Below are 14,123 nucleotides of genomic sequence, written 5' to 3' on the forward strand. Positions count from 1 at the left end.
CTCAGTTCAGAGTCAAGGTGTCAATGGCTGATGATACCTGTAAGTCATAGACCCATCCTGCTATTGTGTGAGAAGTTAGGTCCACGGAAGATGGGGTTTAGATGGTTTGTGAGCTGAATGGGGAGAGAACTAGACAGTGCATTGTAGCTTGCTGAAAGTCGATGTCTTAAACAGCCTCCTCTTTTACATGATGGTTATATCAGGTCGACAAAGATGGCGTCTTTCACTCCCTGCTTCAAACAATGTCTTCTCGTAAGTACTTCTTTAAGTCATTAGATGGTGGTACTTCAACTCCTGTTCCTTTTAATGGGCAGAAATTCCTGACCAGCTACCTTCCAAATGAGGAAAAATATCCCTGATGGTCTAGTGGCTAGGATTCGGCGCTCTCACCGCCGCGGCCCGGGTTCGATTCCCGGTCAGGGAACTAAACTATTGAAAACTGTCAGTTGCTGCCAAATTTGTGTTCATAGGAGAGCATCATGTTGAGAATGAATCAGATGGAGAATATTGCACAATCCATGTGAGTTCTGTTAACTCAGTTCAGAGTCAAGGTGTCAATGGCTGATGATACCTGTAAGTCATATATCCATCCTGCTATTGTGTGAGAAGTTAGGTCCACGGAAGTTGGGGTGTAGATGGTTTGTGAGCTGAATGGGGAGAGAACTAGACAGTGCATTGTAGCTTGCTGAAAGTCGATGTCTTAAGACAGCCTCCTCTTTTACATGATGGTTATATCAGGTCGACAAAGATGGCGTCTTTCACTCCCTGCTTCAAACAATCTGTCTTCTCGTAAGTACTTCTTTAAGTCATTAGATGGTGGTACTTCAACTCCTGTTCCTTTTAATGGGCAGAAAGTCCGGACCAGGTGCCTTTCAAACCAAGAAACATGTCCCTGATGGTCTAGTGGCTAGGATTCGGCGTTTTCACCGCCGAGGCCTGGGTTCGATTCCCGGTCAGGGAACTAAACTATTGAAAACTGTCTATTGGATCCAAATTTATGTTCATCGGAGAGCATCATGTTGAGAATGAATCAGACGGAGAATATTGCACAATCCATGTGAGTTCTGTTAACTCAGTTCAGAGTCAAGGTGTCAATGGCTGATGATACCTGTAAGTCATAGACCCATCCTGCTATTGTGTGAGAAGTTAGGTCCACGGAAGCTGGGGTTTAGATGGTTTGTGAGCTGAATGGGGAGAGAACTAGACAGTGCATTGTAGCTTGCTGAAAGTCGATGTCTTAAACAGCCTCCTCTTTTACATGATGGTTATATCAGGTCGACAAAGATGGCGTCTTTCACTCCCTGCTTCAAACAATCTGTCTTCTCGAAAGTACTTCTTTAAGTCATTAGATGGTGGTACTTCAACTCCTGTTCCTTTTAATGGGAAGAAAGTCCGGACCAGGTGCCTTTCAAACCAAGAAACATGTCCCTGATGGTCTAGTGGCTAGGATTCGGCGTTTTCACCGCCGCGGCCTTGGTTCGATTCCCGGTCAGGGAACTAAACTATTGAAAACAGTCTATTGGTGCCAAATTTGTGTTCATAGGAGAGTATCATGTTGAGAATGAATCAGATGGAGAATATTGCACAATCCATGTGAGTTCTGTTAACTCAGTTCTGAGTCAAGGTGTCAATGGCTGATGATACCTGTAAGTCATAGATCCATCCTGCTATTGTGTGAGAAGTTAGGTCCACGGAAGTTGGGGTGTAGATTGTTTGTGAGCTGAATGGGGAGAGAACTAGACAGTGCATTGTAGCTTGCTGAAAGTCGATGTCTGAAACAGCCTCCTCTTTTACATGATGGTTATATCAGGTCGACAAAGATGGCGTCTTTCACTCCCTGCTTCAAACAATGTCTTCTCGTAAGTACTTCTTTAAGTCATTAGATGGTGGTACTTCAACTCCTGTTCCTTTTAATGGGCAGAAAGTCCGGACCAGGTGCCTTTCAAACCAAGAAACATGTTCCTGATGGTCTAGTGGCTAGGATTCGGCACTCTCACCGCCGCGGCCTGGGTTCGATTCACGGTCAGGGAACTAAGCTATTGAAAACTGTCAGTTGGTGCCAAATTTGTGTTCATAGGAGAGCATCATGTTGAGAATGAATCAGATGGAGAATATTGCACAATCCATGTGAGTTCTGTTAACTCAGTTCAGAGTCAAGGTGTCAATGGCTGATGATACCTGTAAGTCATAGACCCATCCTGCTATTGTGTGAGAAGTTAGGTCCACGGAAGCTGGGGTTTAGATGGTTTGTGAGCTGAATGGGGAGAGAACTAGACAGTGCATTGTAGCTTGCTGAAAGTCGATGTCTTAAACAGCCTCCTCTTTTACATGATGGTTATATCAGGTCGACAAAGATGGCGTCTTTCACTCCCTGCTTCAAACAATCTGTCTTCTCGTAAGTACTTCTTTAAGTCATTAGATGGTGGTACTTCAACTCCTGTTCCTTTTAATGGGCAGAAAGTCCGGACCAGGTGCCTTTCAAACCAAGAAACATGTCCCTGATGGTCTAGTGGCTAGGATTCGGCGTTTTCACCGCCGCGGCCCGGGTTCGATTCCCGGTCAGGGAACTAAACTATTGAAAACTGTCTATTGGTGCCAAATTTGTGTTCATAGGAGAGTATCATGTTGAGAATGAATCAGACGGAGAATATTGCACAATCCATGTGAGTTCTGTTAACTCAGTTCAGAGTCAAGGTGTCAATGGCTGATGATACCTGTAAGTCATAGACCCATCCTGCTATTGTGTGAGAAGTTAGGTCCACGGAAGCTGGGGTTTAGATGGTTTGTGAGCTGAATGGGGAGAGAACTAGACAGTGCATTGTAGCTTGCTGAAAGTCGATGTCTTAAACAGCCTCCTCTTTTACATGATGGTTATATCAGGTCGACAAAGATGGCGTCTTTCACTCCCTGCTTCAAACAATCTGTCTTCTCGTAAGTACTTCTTTAAGTCATTAGATGGTGGTACTTCAACTCCTGTTCCTTTTAATGGGCAGAAAGTCCGGACCAGGTGCCTTTCAAACCAAAAAACATGTCCCTGATGGTCTAGTGGCTAGGATTCGGCGTTTTCACCGCCGCGGCCCGGGTTCGATTCCCGGTCAGGGAACTAAACTATTGAAAACTGTCTATTGGTGCCAAATTTGTGTTCATAGGAGAGTATCATGTTGAGAATGAATCAGACGGAGAATATTGCACAATCCATGTGAGTTCTGTTAACTCAGTTCTGAGTCAAGGTGTCAATGGCTGATGATACCTGTAAGTCATAGACCCATCCTGCTATTGTGTGAGAAGTTAGGTCCACGGAAGTTGGGGTGTAGATTGTTTGTGAGCTGAATGGGGAGAGAACTAGACAGTGCATTGTAGCTTGCTGAAAGTCGATGTCTTAAACAGCCTCCTCTTTTACATGATGGTTATATCAGGTCGACAAAGATGGCGTCTTTCACTCCCTGCTTCAAACAATGTCTTCTCGTAAGTACTTCTTTAAGTCATTAGATGGTGGTACTTCAACTCCTGTTCCTTTTAATGGCCAGAAATTCCTGACCAGCTACCTTCCAAATCAGGAAAAATATCCCTGATGGTCTAGTGGCTAGGATTCGGCGCTCTCACCGCCGCGGCCCGCGTTCGATTCCCAGTCAGGGAACTAAAATATTGAAAACTGTCAGTTGGGGCCAAATTTGTGTTCATAGGAGAGCATCATGTTGAGAATGAATCAGATGGAGAATATTGCACAATCCATGTGAGTTCTGTTAACTCAGTTCTGAGTCAAGGTGTCAATGGCTGATGATACCTGTAAGTCATAGACCCATCCTGCTATTGTGTGAGAAGTTAGGTCCACGGAAGTTGGGGTGTAGATTGTTTGTGAGCTGAATGGGGAGAGAACTAGACAGTGCATTGTAGCTTGCTGAAAGTCGATGTCTGAAACAGCCTCCTCTTTTACATGATGGTTATATCAGGTCGACAAAGATGGCGTCTTTCACTCCCTGCTTCAAACAATGTCTTCTCGTAAGTACTTCTTTAAGTCATTAGATGGTGGTACTTCAACTCCTGTTCCTTTTAATGGGCAGAAAGTCCGGACCAGGTGCCTTTCAAACCAAGAAACATGTCCCTGATGGTCTAGTGGCTAGGATTCGGCGTTTTCACCGCCGAGGCCTGGGTTCGATTCCCGGTCAGGGAACTAAACTATTGAAAACTGTCTATTGGATCCAAATTTATGTTCATCGGAGAGCATCATGTTGAGAATGAATCAGACGGAGAATATTGCACAATCCATGTGAGTTCTGTTAACTCAGTTCAGAGTCAAGGTGTCAATGGCTGATGATACCTGTAAGTCATAGACCCATCCTGCTATTGTGTGAGAAGTTAGGTCCACGGAAGCTGGGGTTTAGATGGTTTGTGAGCTGAATGGGGAGAGAACTAGACAGTGCATTGTAGCTTGCTGAAAGTCGATGTCTTAAACAGCCTCCTCTTTTACATGATGGTTATATCAGGTCGACAAAGATGGCGTCTTTCACTCCCTGCTTCAAACAATCTGTCTTCTCGAAAGTACTTCTTTAAGTCATTAGATGGTGGTACTTCAACTCCTGTTCCTTTTAATGGCCAGAAATTCCTGACCAGCTACCTTCCAAATCAGGAAAAATATCCCTGATGGTCTAGTGGCTAGGATTCGGCGCTCTCACCGCCGCGGCCCGGGTTCGATTCCCGGTCAGGGAACTAAACTATTGAAAACTGTCAGTTGGTGCCAAATTTGTGTTCATAGGAGAGCATCATGTTGAGAATGAATCAGATGGAGAATATTGCACAATCCATGTGAGTTCTGTTAACTCAGTTCTGAGTCAAGGTGTCAATGGCTGATGATACCTGTAAGTCATAGACCCATCCTGCTATTGTGTGAGAAGTTAGGTCCACGGAAGTTGGGGTGTAGATGGTTTGTGAGCTGAATGGGGCGAGAACTAGACAGTGCATTGTAGCTTGCTGAAAGTCGATGTCTTAAACAGCCTCCTCTTTTACATGATGTTTATATCAGGTCGACAAAGATGGCCTCTTTCACTCCCTGCTTCAAACAATTTGTCTTCTTGTAAGTACTTCTTTAAGTCAGTATCTTGCTATTTGGAGGTTGTTGCCTTTTTCACTGCTTTTAACTTTTACTGATATCATCTGTCACCCAGCCACTGGCTGCATCCAAAGTTCCTATTCACCATGCCATTTTCTTAGCTAAAACACTATGTAAGACCTTTTAGTATGTGTGATGTCTCAGCATTGAGTGTTCATGGGGTCATTTGACAGCTTCCACAGATCAAACCCTGCAGAAGTTACAACGTGTGCAGAAACATGAATGTTTGCACAGTTCTTTTGTACAACTCGTAGTACAAAGTGAAAACATTGAGTAATAGACTCAGATGGAGGAAAAATGTCTGCCAGTGGTGGAAACCTATTAGAAAGCTCACAATTACAACTATGGTCTTCCATTCATAGTTTCACAGGAACACAAGCAGTGTTTGTGGGCACTGCCACCACCGCTAGAAGTAGTTGGAGGTACTTCAACTCCTGTTCCTTTTAAATTCCAGTTAATTGGCATTAAAGGAACCACCCTAATCTTATTTATAAGATTGATTACAAATTGTGCAAATTACTGATGAGTCATCTGTGCACACAACAGTTTACAACGGTGTTCCTGAGGGTTCTGTGCTCGGCCCACTTTTATTCTCATTATATATGCTTCCACTAGGAAACATTATCAGGAAACACTATGTAAATTTCCAATGTTATGCAGATGAAACCCAGTTATACCTATCAATAAAACCAGAACAGTATAATCAATTAACTAAACTTCAACCAACGACATAAAAACCTGGATGACCCGCAATTTTCTCATATTAAACTCAGATAAAAACAGAGGTTCTAATACTTGGCCCTAAACACCTTAGATATGCATTATCTAATGGTCTACAACCAAGATGGTGGCGCGTGCACAACGCGAGGCTCAGCGTCTCCCCAGATTTTGCAAAATAGTTACTATCTGCCTACTTGTTTCAAGTCTGTTCACTCAGAACAGTCTTGCGAACACTTTCTACAACCGACAGGATCTTCTGGACATCGGATCTTGTAATAATATCCACTTTATCGATGGTCTCAGGCTCATTCCTGAGATCGCCAGGACTATGGAGGCTACTAAGCCGGCTCCGCCGACCGGAAGTGCTCACAGGCGGCGTCGAGATCGTAAACAAAGACGGGGGAAGAGAGGTCCGCCTACTGCTGAAGGCACGAGACACCGCTTTCAGATCAGGTGATGCTCAGGCCTACAGTTCATCCAGGGCTGACCTGAAGAGGGGCATCAAGAAGGCCAAGCACTGCCACACGCTAAGGATTGAGGAGCACTTCAAGAACAACTCCGACCCCAGACGCATGTGGCAAGGCATCCAGGCCATAACGGACTACAAACCCACCAACACCACCCCCCAAAACAGCGATGCCTCCTTCCCTGACGAGCTTAACAGATTTTATGCTCGCTTTGACAGGGACAACCAGGAGGTGGCCATCAAGGCTGTGCTCTCTACAGACCACCAGCCCCTTACACTCTCCTCCACCGACGTGTGTGCTGCACTGAGCAGGATCAATGCACGTAAGGCTGCTGGCCCTGATGGCATCCCCGGACGCGTGCTCAGGGCCTGTGCTGGGCAGCTAGCTGAGGTCTTGACTGACATATTCAACCTGTCACTGGCCCAAGCAGCTGTCCCCACGTGCTTTAAAACCACCTCCATCGTGCCGGTGCCAAAACACTCCACTGCAGCGAGCCTTAACGACTTCCGCCCTGTTGCACTCACCCCTACCATCATGAAGTGCTTCGAGAGGATGGTCCTGGCTCACCTCAAAACCTGTTTACCACCCACACTGGACCCCTTCCAATTCGCCTACCGCCAGAATAGGAGTACGGAGGATGCCATCTCCACGGCACTACACTCCGCACTTTCTCACCTGGACAACAACAGCTATGTGAGAATGCTGTTCATAGACTTCAGTTCAGCTTTCAACACCATCATCCCCTCCAAACTGATCACGAAACTCAGTGATCTAGGTATCAACACTTCCCTCTGCAACTGGATACTGGACTTCCTATCCAACAGACCCCAGTCTGTTAGGTTAGAGAACCACACCTCCTCAACCCTCATCCTGAACACCGGCGTGCCACAGGGCTGTGTGCTGAGTCCTCTCCTCTACTCCCTCTTCACCTACGACTGCACACCTGTACATGGTTCTAATACCATTGTTAAGTTTGCAGACGACACAACAGTGATTGGCCTCATCAGCGACAATGATGAGTCTGCCTACAGAGAAGAGGTCCAGCACCTGGCGGAGTGGTGCGACGACAACAACCTAGCTCTCAACTCCAAGAAGACCAAAGAGCTCATTGTGGACTTCAGGAAGAAAGGTGGCACACACACCCCCATCCATATCAACGGGACGGAGGTTGAGCGTGTCGCCAGCTTCAAGTTCCTGGGTGTCCACATCTCTGAGGACCTCTCTTGGACCCTCAACACCTCAACCCTGGTCAAGAAGGCACACCAGCGTCTCTTCTTCCTGAGGAGACTGAAGAAGGCCCATCCGTCTCCTCAGATTCTGGTAAATTTCTACCGCTGCACCATCGAGAGCATCCTCACCAACTGCATCTCAGTGTGGTATGGCAGCTGCTCTGTTGCGGACCGGAAATCATTGCAGAGGGTGGTGAAAACTGCCCAACGCATCACCGGTTCCTCACTCCCCACCATTGAGGCTGTCCAGAGCAAGAGATGTCTGCGGAGGGCGCACAGCATCGTCAAGGACAGCTCACACCCCAGCCACAGACTGTTTGCCCTCCTCCCCTCTGGGAGGCGCTACAGGGTCCTCCGTTCCCGGACCAGCAGGTTCAGGAACAGCTTCTTCCCTGCGGCTGTCACCCTGCTGAACTCTGCACCACGGTGTTAACCCCCCCCACACACACACACACACCTCCTCCAGTGACTGTACTTCCCCCCTCCACCCTGGCTTGGACTGCCACACACCCTCCTCCAGCCACTAAACATTTGCACTAGACTGTTATTTTTTTACTACTGTATTATCCCACCTATAGTGTATTCATATTTATATCTATTTATATACTTCTTGCTCACATGTATTCATCGTAATTATATCATACCAGACCTTTTAACTTACTCTGTATACAATATTACTACTACCTCATTCACTTAATTTCTCATTTTTATCTCACTTACTACCACCACTTATACTTACACCTGCACTTTATACACACTTACCATATCTACACTACCTACCTCTATTGCTGCTAGTCTTGTATCAATACTGTTCATATTCCATATCTATTTCTTACTGTACATATCTTATTTATTTACATATTCCACTTTTCATATGCACATACTCTGCACTTTTACTGCTTTTTTTTGCACTTCTGGTTAGATGCTAAACTGCATTTCGTTGTCTCAGTACTTGTACTCTGTGCAATGACAATAAAGTTGAATCTAATCTAATCTGATCTAATCTAATCTAATATAGCTGCGCTAGATGACATTGTTCTTGCTTCCAATGTAACTGTCAGGAACTTGGGAGTCATCTTCAATCACGATTTGTCCTTTAATTCTCACTTAAAACTAATTTCTAGGACCGCCTTCTTTCACTTGCGTAATATCTCATCAATCATAGAGGTCCTGCCTCAAAAACATGCAGACAAACTAGTCCAAACCTTTGTTTCATCAAGACTTTATTATTGTAATTCCTTATTATCAGGCTCCAGCAGTAAGTCGTTAAATACTCTGCAGCTTGTCCAAAATGCCGAAGCACGTGTCCTGACAAGAACCAGGAAAAGAGACCACATTTCTCCTGTATTAGCCTCACTACACTGGCTTCCTGTTAAATTTAGAATATAATTGAAAATTCTCCTCCTCACCTACAAGGCCCTTAATAATATTGCACCATCATACCTTAAAGAGCACATAGTACCATATCACCTCACTAGAGCACTGCGCTCCCAGTATTTAGGCTTACTCATCATCCCTAAAGTCTCTAAAAGTAGAGAAGGAGCCAGAGCTCTCAGCTATCAAGCTCCTCTCCTGTGGAATCATCTCCCAGGTTCAGTTCAGGAGGCAGACACCATCTGTATGTTCAAGAGTAGGCTTAAAATATTCCTTTTTGATAAAACATATCGTTAGAGCTGGTTCAGGTTTGTCTTGGACCAGCTCTTAGTTATGCTGCTATAGGTCTAGAATGTCGGGGGCCACATGACACATGGAGCTTCTCTTTACTCTTCTCCCTCATTATCACATTAATATCTCATCAATACATATCACTGAGTTGACTTCTTGGAGTCCTTGTGCTTGATCTTTTGCAGATCCAGGACCGCAGTTGCGGCCACATTGTGGATCATGATGGTGGATCGCGAATCAGAGATCGCGACCGTATTGGCGGAGCATGTTGAAAGCTGATTGTGGGTAGTGGTGGTGGATCCTGATCGTGATGGCAGCTAATTGTGGACCCTTATTTTCAACAAAACTGCTTGATATACAATATGCCTACTCTCACACTGTACCATTACTGAAAAATAACTCCTCAATTAATTTACCTTCCATTATGTTACAAACTGTTTCTTCTAATCAATGTTGGAAATACTCATTTACTATTTTGCTGATGTTCTCAGTTACACGTAGCATCTATTGCACCTCTGTCCGTCCTGGGAGAGGGATCACTCACATGTGGCTCTCTCTGAGGTTTCTACGTTTTCCCCCCTGTTAAAAGTATTTTTTGGGTAGTTTTTCTGTACTCTTTTTGACATCTAGTTTGAAACTAGCAGGAATGATTTTAAGTATGACAATGGAATTACCAATCCTTCATTCTATACTCAATAAAGTTTAAATTTGTTATTTACAGATTGTTTACTGATTTCTTATGTCCTAATGGGCCACACTGGCTGCATGTGCAGTGCTTGACAGCTGCGCCGCTGATCTGCTGCGTATCACAGGCGTCTGTTGTTCACACAGGCAGTATGTATTCTGCGTGCCTTCACCGGAGCTGCAATGTGAGTTTTCTTGAATGACTACTCTATGTCTTCGAAAAAAAGTACCGCTATATACGCAACCAAATGCTGGGACACTACGGTATGAAGCCATGCATCTTCAGGTGCTCCCATAGCAATCAAATGAATGGTTGTATATCAGGCACAGCAGCATGGTTACTTGACAAATCACGGTTTTGGTGCTCTCTCTCACAGAGACAGAACAGTCCATTCAACTGCATCATTAATCAGTTCTACAAAGTTTTTTGTTTTTTGTAACTTGTGAGGATCATGGCCATGTATGATCAATTAAAAAGTTCATTTGATCCATGGAGAAATTATAATTAGATGCATGAAAGCTCCTTTTAGGACTTGACTCACTGTGAGCGGAGGGTCAGAAGACGCTAATGATCCCAAGCTGCCTTGGCCGCCGACTGCAGAAGTGTAAGATGTTAACCTGATGGAGACCCTCTGCATTCAGCTTTGGACAAATCTCCCTTCTTCCTGACAGCTTGGTAGGTTTTGGAAGCTAGTGGCAGCGATCAAGGCAGCAGGGCAGAGACCAAGCAGAGCCTCATTACGACAACATGTTGAGCTGCTTCGACACAATGGATTTTTCCCAAGGGCACCCCCTACAGTGTTGACTAGGCTGGTTATGATTGATCAAGAATGCATGCAGATCTGAAATAATGTAACCTCAGAGGCCTGTTAGAGAGCTGTGAGTGTGTAAAAATTAAACGTCTTTCATTATCCCTTGTTGCCAAGGTTTCCGTAAGGTCCATCTATAAATGTCGCATCTTGCCCCTTTGCCAAGAAACCCAGACTGTATGAAGGTGTGATCCAGCATATTAGTGAAGTTACGAACTAACTACTAGTTACTTTGCTATGGGAAATGGAGTCCAATGCAATAAATATGGCCCAAACAGACGCTGACTTGGCATTTTACCTATGTGGATTTGATCAGTGTCCATTTTCTCACCTGGTCCGTCTTGCTCCTGCTCTCTCTCTCCTTCCTCTCCAAGTCCATCCTCATCTCTCCCTCTCTACACTGACACACACAAACACACACACACACACACCCACCCACACACACACACACACACACACACACACACACACACACACACGCTCAACTAAAACAATGACATATAATCAGTGTTGGACAGTAACTACGGACATTTACTCAAGCAATATATTGAAGTACAAATTTAAGGTACCTGTACTTTACTTAAGTATTTGTATCTAATTTTTATTTCTTTTATGAAAATGTTTTAATTTTAAGTAAAATTGTTAAAGCAGGTAGTGTAGTGTGTTTTTTGTAGTGTAGTATCTTACAGTGTGGTATAGTAGGTAGGAACTGAATAATATGTCCACCTCTGCCATGATCTGATAAATGGTAAATTGTCTGTATTAGTATAGTGCTTTTCTAGTCCTGATGACCACTCAAGCACTTTACAGTACAGTTTTACATTACATATATTACATATATTCAGTAAATAGATGTCAGAGGATTGTCAGAATCCACATTTGAGAGCAGTATATGAATACACTGCTCACTAAGTGAAATCACTGTTGAGTCCACTGTATGGAATCTGCTGTGAATGTGGTCTTCACTTGTTTCTCACCTGCTTCTTCTTGCTCTCTGTCTCTGTAGAGTTCATCCTTCCATCTCTCCCTCTTAGCATTGTCGACCAAACAGAGAATTTATAATCTAATAAGAGGTATAAATGGATCCACATGGATTTATAACATTATTCTAATGGAAGACTGGGTTTCTGTGGGCAATCATTTCAATCCGACCCTCTCACCTGAACCTGGCTGTTTCCTCTTATAAACATATGTCTATGGAAAAACAGACATTTCCAGTGAGTGAGGGTTTGTTGGAATGTTTCAGTACATTGTCTATTAATGTAATAAATAAATACCATAAAGCCAAACTCTAAGAATAAGACATATTGGGAATACTCTAACCAGAATAATTAAGTGTTCAGTTAGCTTGTTGGCTACCAGTGTGCAAGCAGAACAAGCTCAGACAGCTAATATTAGCTGATAATGTTGAATGAACTACGTTAGCTTGTGGTCTCTGACACACTGTGGAGCTGTAACAAAACATTCTCTGATTTTAAAATAACCAACAATTTTCTCTGTCGGAAAACATTCAGCAGTTTCATTTCCAACTTACATTTGTTCTCATGTCCCGCTTTGAGACGAAGCTTCTTCTGCTACTTGGTGCTAAAAGCCTGGTGCTTATGACGCCATAGCGCCACCTACTGGTATAATATAATGACTGTTATTCATAATGACTTTTTAGGGCAGGGGCTCTTCGGCTCTGCAGGTCCATGGGATTGTGCATGGATCACATTTAAGGGTGCCTGCCCAAGCACCCTAAAAAGTTCCTAAAATCACCCCTGGGGCCGGAGTCATTCATAGCTTTCCAAAGAATACACCAAAGATTTATTACTCACCCACCTGCTCTGTTCAGTTGTGCTCTCACAATATTTGAAAAAGACTGAAATGCACCTTATACGGTAGATTTTTGTCTTTGTTACTTGGTTAGTGACCCAAAAGCAATTTTCTTCTTATGATACAGTTACATTTATCCCTCAAGGGGAAGATCTCTGTGCTCCCTCTTTGCAGGCCCCGAAGCAGGTGCAGGTTAAGTATCAGATCTCAAGGATATCTGGGGATGTGTAGCCAGGGGCAGAGAGAAGACCAATATACCCTGCTCTGGCTGAAGAACTGCTGCCTTTATTATATTTTAAAATATGTTTATTAAATTATGAAACTAAAATCCAAAAGCAGCTCACTAATGTACTGAAAGAAGAAAAGTGGGGAATGGCGCAGGAATAACCCATTAAATGTCGAAATGGATCCAGATAAATGGGCGGAGCCAGCAATATTTTTTACACTTTCCTTTTTTTAATACATATATATATATATATATTGTGTTTGAGGCATTTCAACTTTATTGACAGGACAGTAAGTGTGAACTGCGGAGAAAAGAAAATGGGGGAGGACATGCAGCAGGAGTCATGCCAACTTTCTTTCACATGGCAACATAGGGCATGAGCCTTAGAGGAGTTATCCCATATGAAGGGGGTTGAGATATAATGACTATTAGTTCCTTATACAGGCTCTCTCTGAGGTTTCTACATTTTTTTCACCTGCTAAAAGGGTATTTTTTGGTAGTTTTTCCTTACTTACTTGAGGACAGAGGATGTCACACATTGTTAAGCCCTATGAGACAAATTGGGATTTGCTTCATAGGGTCTTGATTGAAAACATTGGATGCTTCACTTCTATCAATAAACGTTCGCCATCTGCTAAAAACCCACATCAGTCAAAATCCACACAAGTTTGTACCCAGGACCAAGTCATATACTGTGACAGTCCGAATCCACCTGACTTATTTTGAAATATTCATTGATGATATTCAACTGGAGAAAACCCCCCCACCTATATTCATTTTGCAATGACAACCTTTAAAAGATGAAGCCACAGAGCTGTTCTTCGGTACAAGAGGATGGAGCGTATTAATGCATCAACCGGAGAGAAATGGAATCAGCCATGCTGACTTCGAGGATAAGATCATGACCGCAGTGATTCTACACTTAAAACATGAACTATTCTCTTCTGCTTACTTTCATATCTGCATGGAATATTAGTGACAACAGAAGACTGCAGTCATCCGTCGGAGCTTCTAGGCAGCGCATTAGTGGGCTGCTAACCAGCCCCTGGAGGGAGACATGATTGAGAGCTGTTGTCAGTGTGAGGGCTCCCTCATGTCATGTGTCGCTGCACTGTGGAGGCTTCCTCTCCTACAAACACACACTCTCCCTGGGACATCTCAATCAATACTCTGCCATCTCCAGATACATACACACTTCCTGTTTGCAAAGTACATGTGTGCATGTGAACAAACGGCATCAATGAAGGACACACAGCAGCCAGGAAATAGGTAACTTTAACAATTTTATTTGTGAAAAACTACAAGCAAAATTCATAAATAGACATTTCTATTTGAAGCAGAGGAAAATGATCAGGTTAGCCTATAAGCGCAAAGTCGTGCACATGCCAGAAACATGTAGTA

The 14,123-nt window shown here is 43.8% G+C and overlaps 8 non-coding genes across 8 annotated transcripts; all 8 read left to right on the forward strand.

Moving 5' to 3' along the window:
• Positions 1–352: 352 nt before the first annotated feature.
• On the forward strand, positions 353–424 carry trnae-cuc. The gene has a single exon. It is a non-coding gene; the product is annotated as a tRNA-Glu (tRNA).
• Positions 425–889: 465 nt separating this feature from the next.
• Positions 890–961, forward strand: trnae-uuc. The gene has a single exon. It is a non-coding gene; the product is annotated as a tRNA-Glu (tRNA).
• A 464-nt stretch (positions 962–1,425) lies between these two features.
• Positions 1,426–1,497, forward strand: trnae-uuc. The gene has a single exon. It is a non-coding gene; the product is annotated as a tRNA-Glu (tRNA).
• Positions 1,498–2,495: 998 nt separating this feature from the next.
• On the forward strand, positions 2,496–2,567 carry trnae-uuc. Its single transcript has one exon. It is a non-coding gene; the product is annotated as a tRNA-Glu (tRNA).
• A 464-nt stretch (positions 2,568–3,031) lies between these two features.
• On the forward strand, positions 3,032–3,103 carry trnae-uuc. Its single transcript has one exon. It is a non-coding gene; the product is annotated as a tRNA-Glu (tRNA).
• Positions 3,104–3,565: 462 nt separating this feature from the next.
• Positions 3,566–3,637, forward strand: trnae-cuc. Its single transcript has one exon. It is a non-coding gene; the product is annotated as a tRNA-Glu (tRNA).
• A 462-nt stretch (positions 3,638–4,099) lies between these two features.
• On the forward strand, positions 4,100–4,171 carry trnae-uuc. The gene has a single exon. It is a non-coding gene; the product is annotated as a tRNA-Glu (tRNA).
• A 464-nt stretch (positions 4,172–4,635) lies between these two features.
• Positions 4,636–4,707, forward strand: trnae-cuc. The gene has a single exon. It is a non-coding gene; the product is annotated as a tRNA-Glu (tRNA).
• The last annotated feature ends 9,416 nt before the right edge of the window (positions 4,708–14,123 follow it).

The sequence above is a fragment of the Hippoglossus hippoglossus genome, chromosome 5 (assembly GCF_009819705.1).
Source record: "Hippoglossus hippoglossus isolate fHipHip1 chromosome 5, fHipHip1.pri, whole genome shotgun sequence".
NCBI lineage: Eukaryota > Metazoa > Chordata > Actinopteri > Pleuronectiformes > Pleuronectidae > Hippoglossus > Hippoglossus hippoglossus.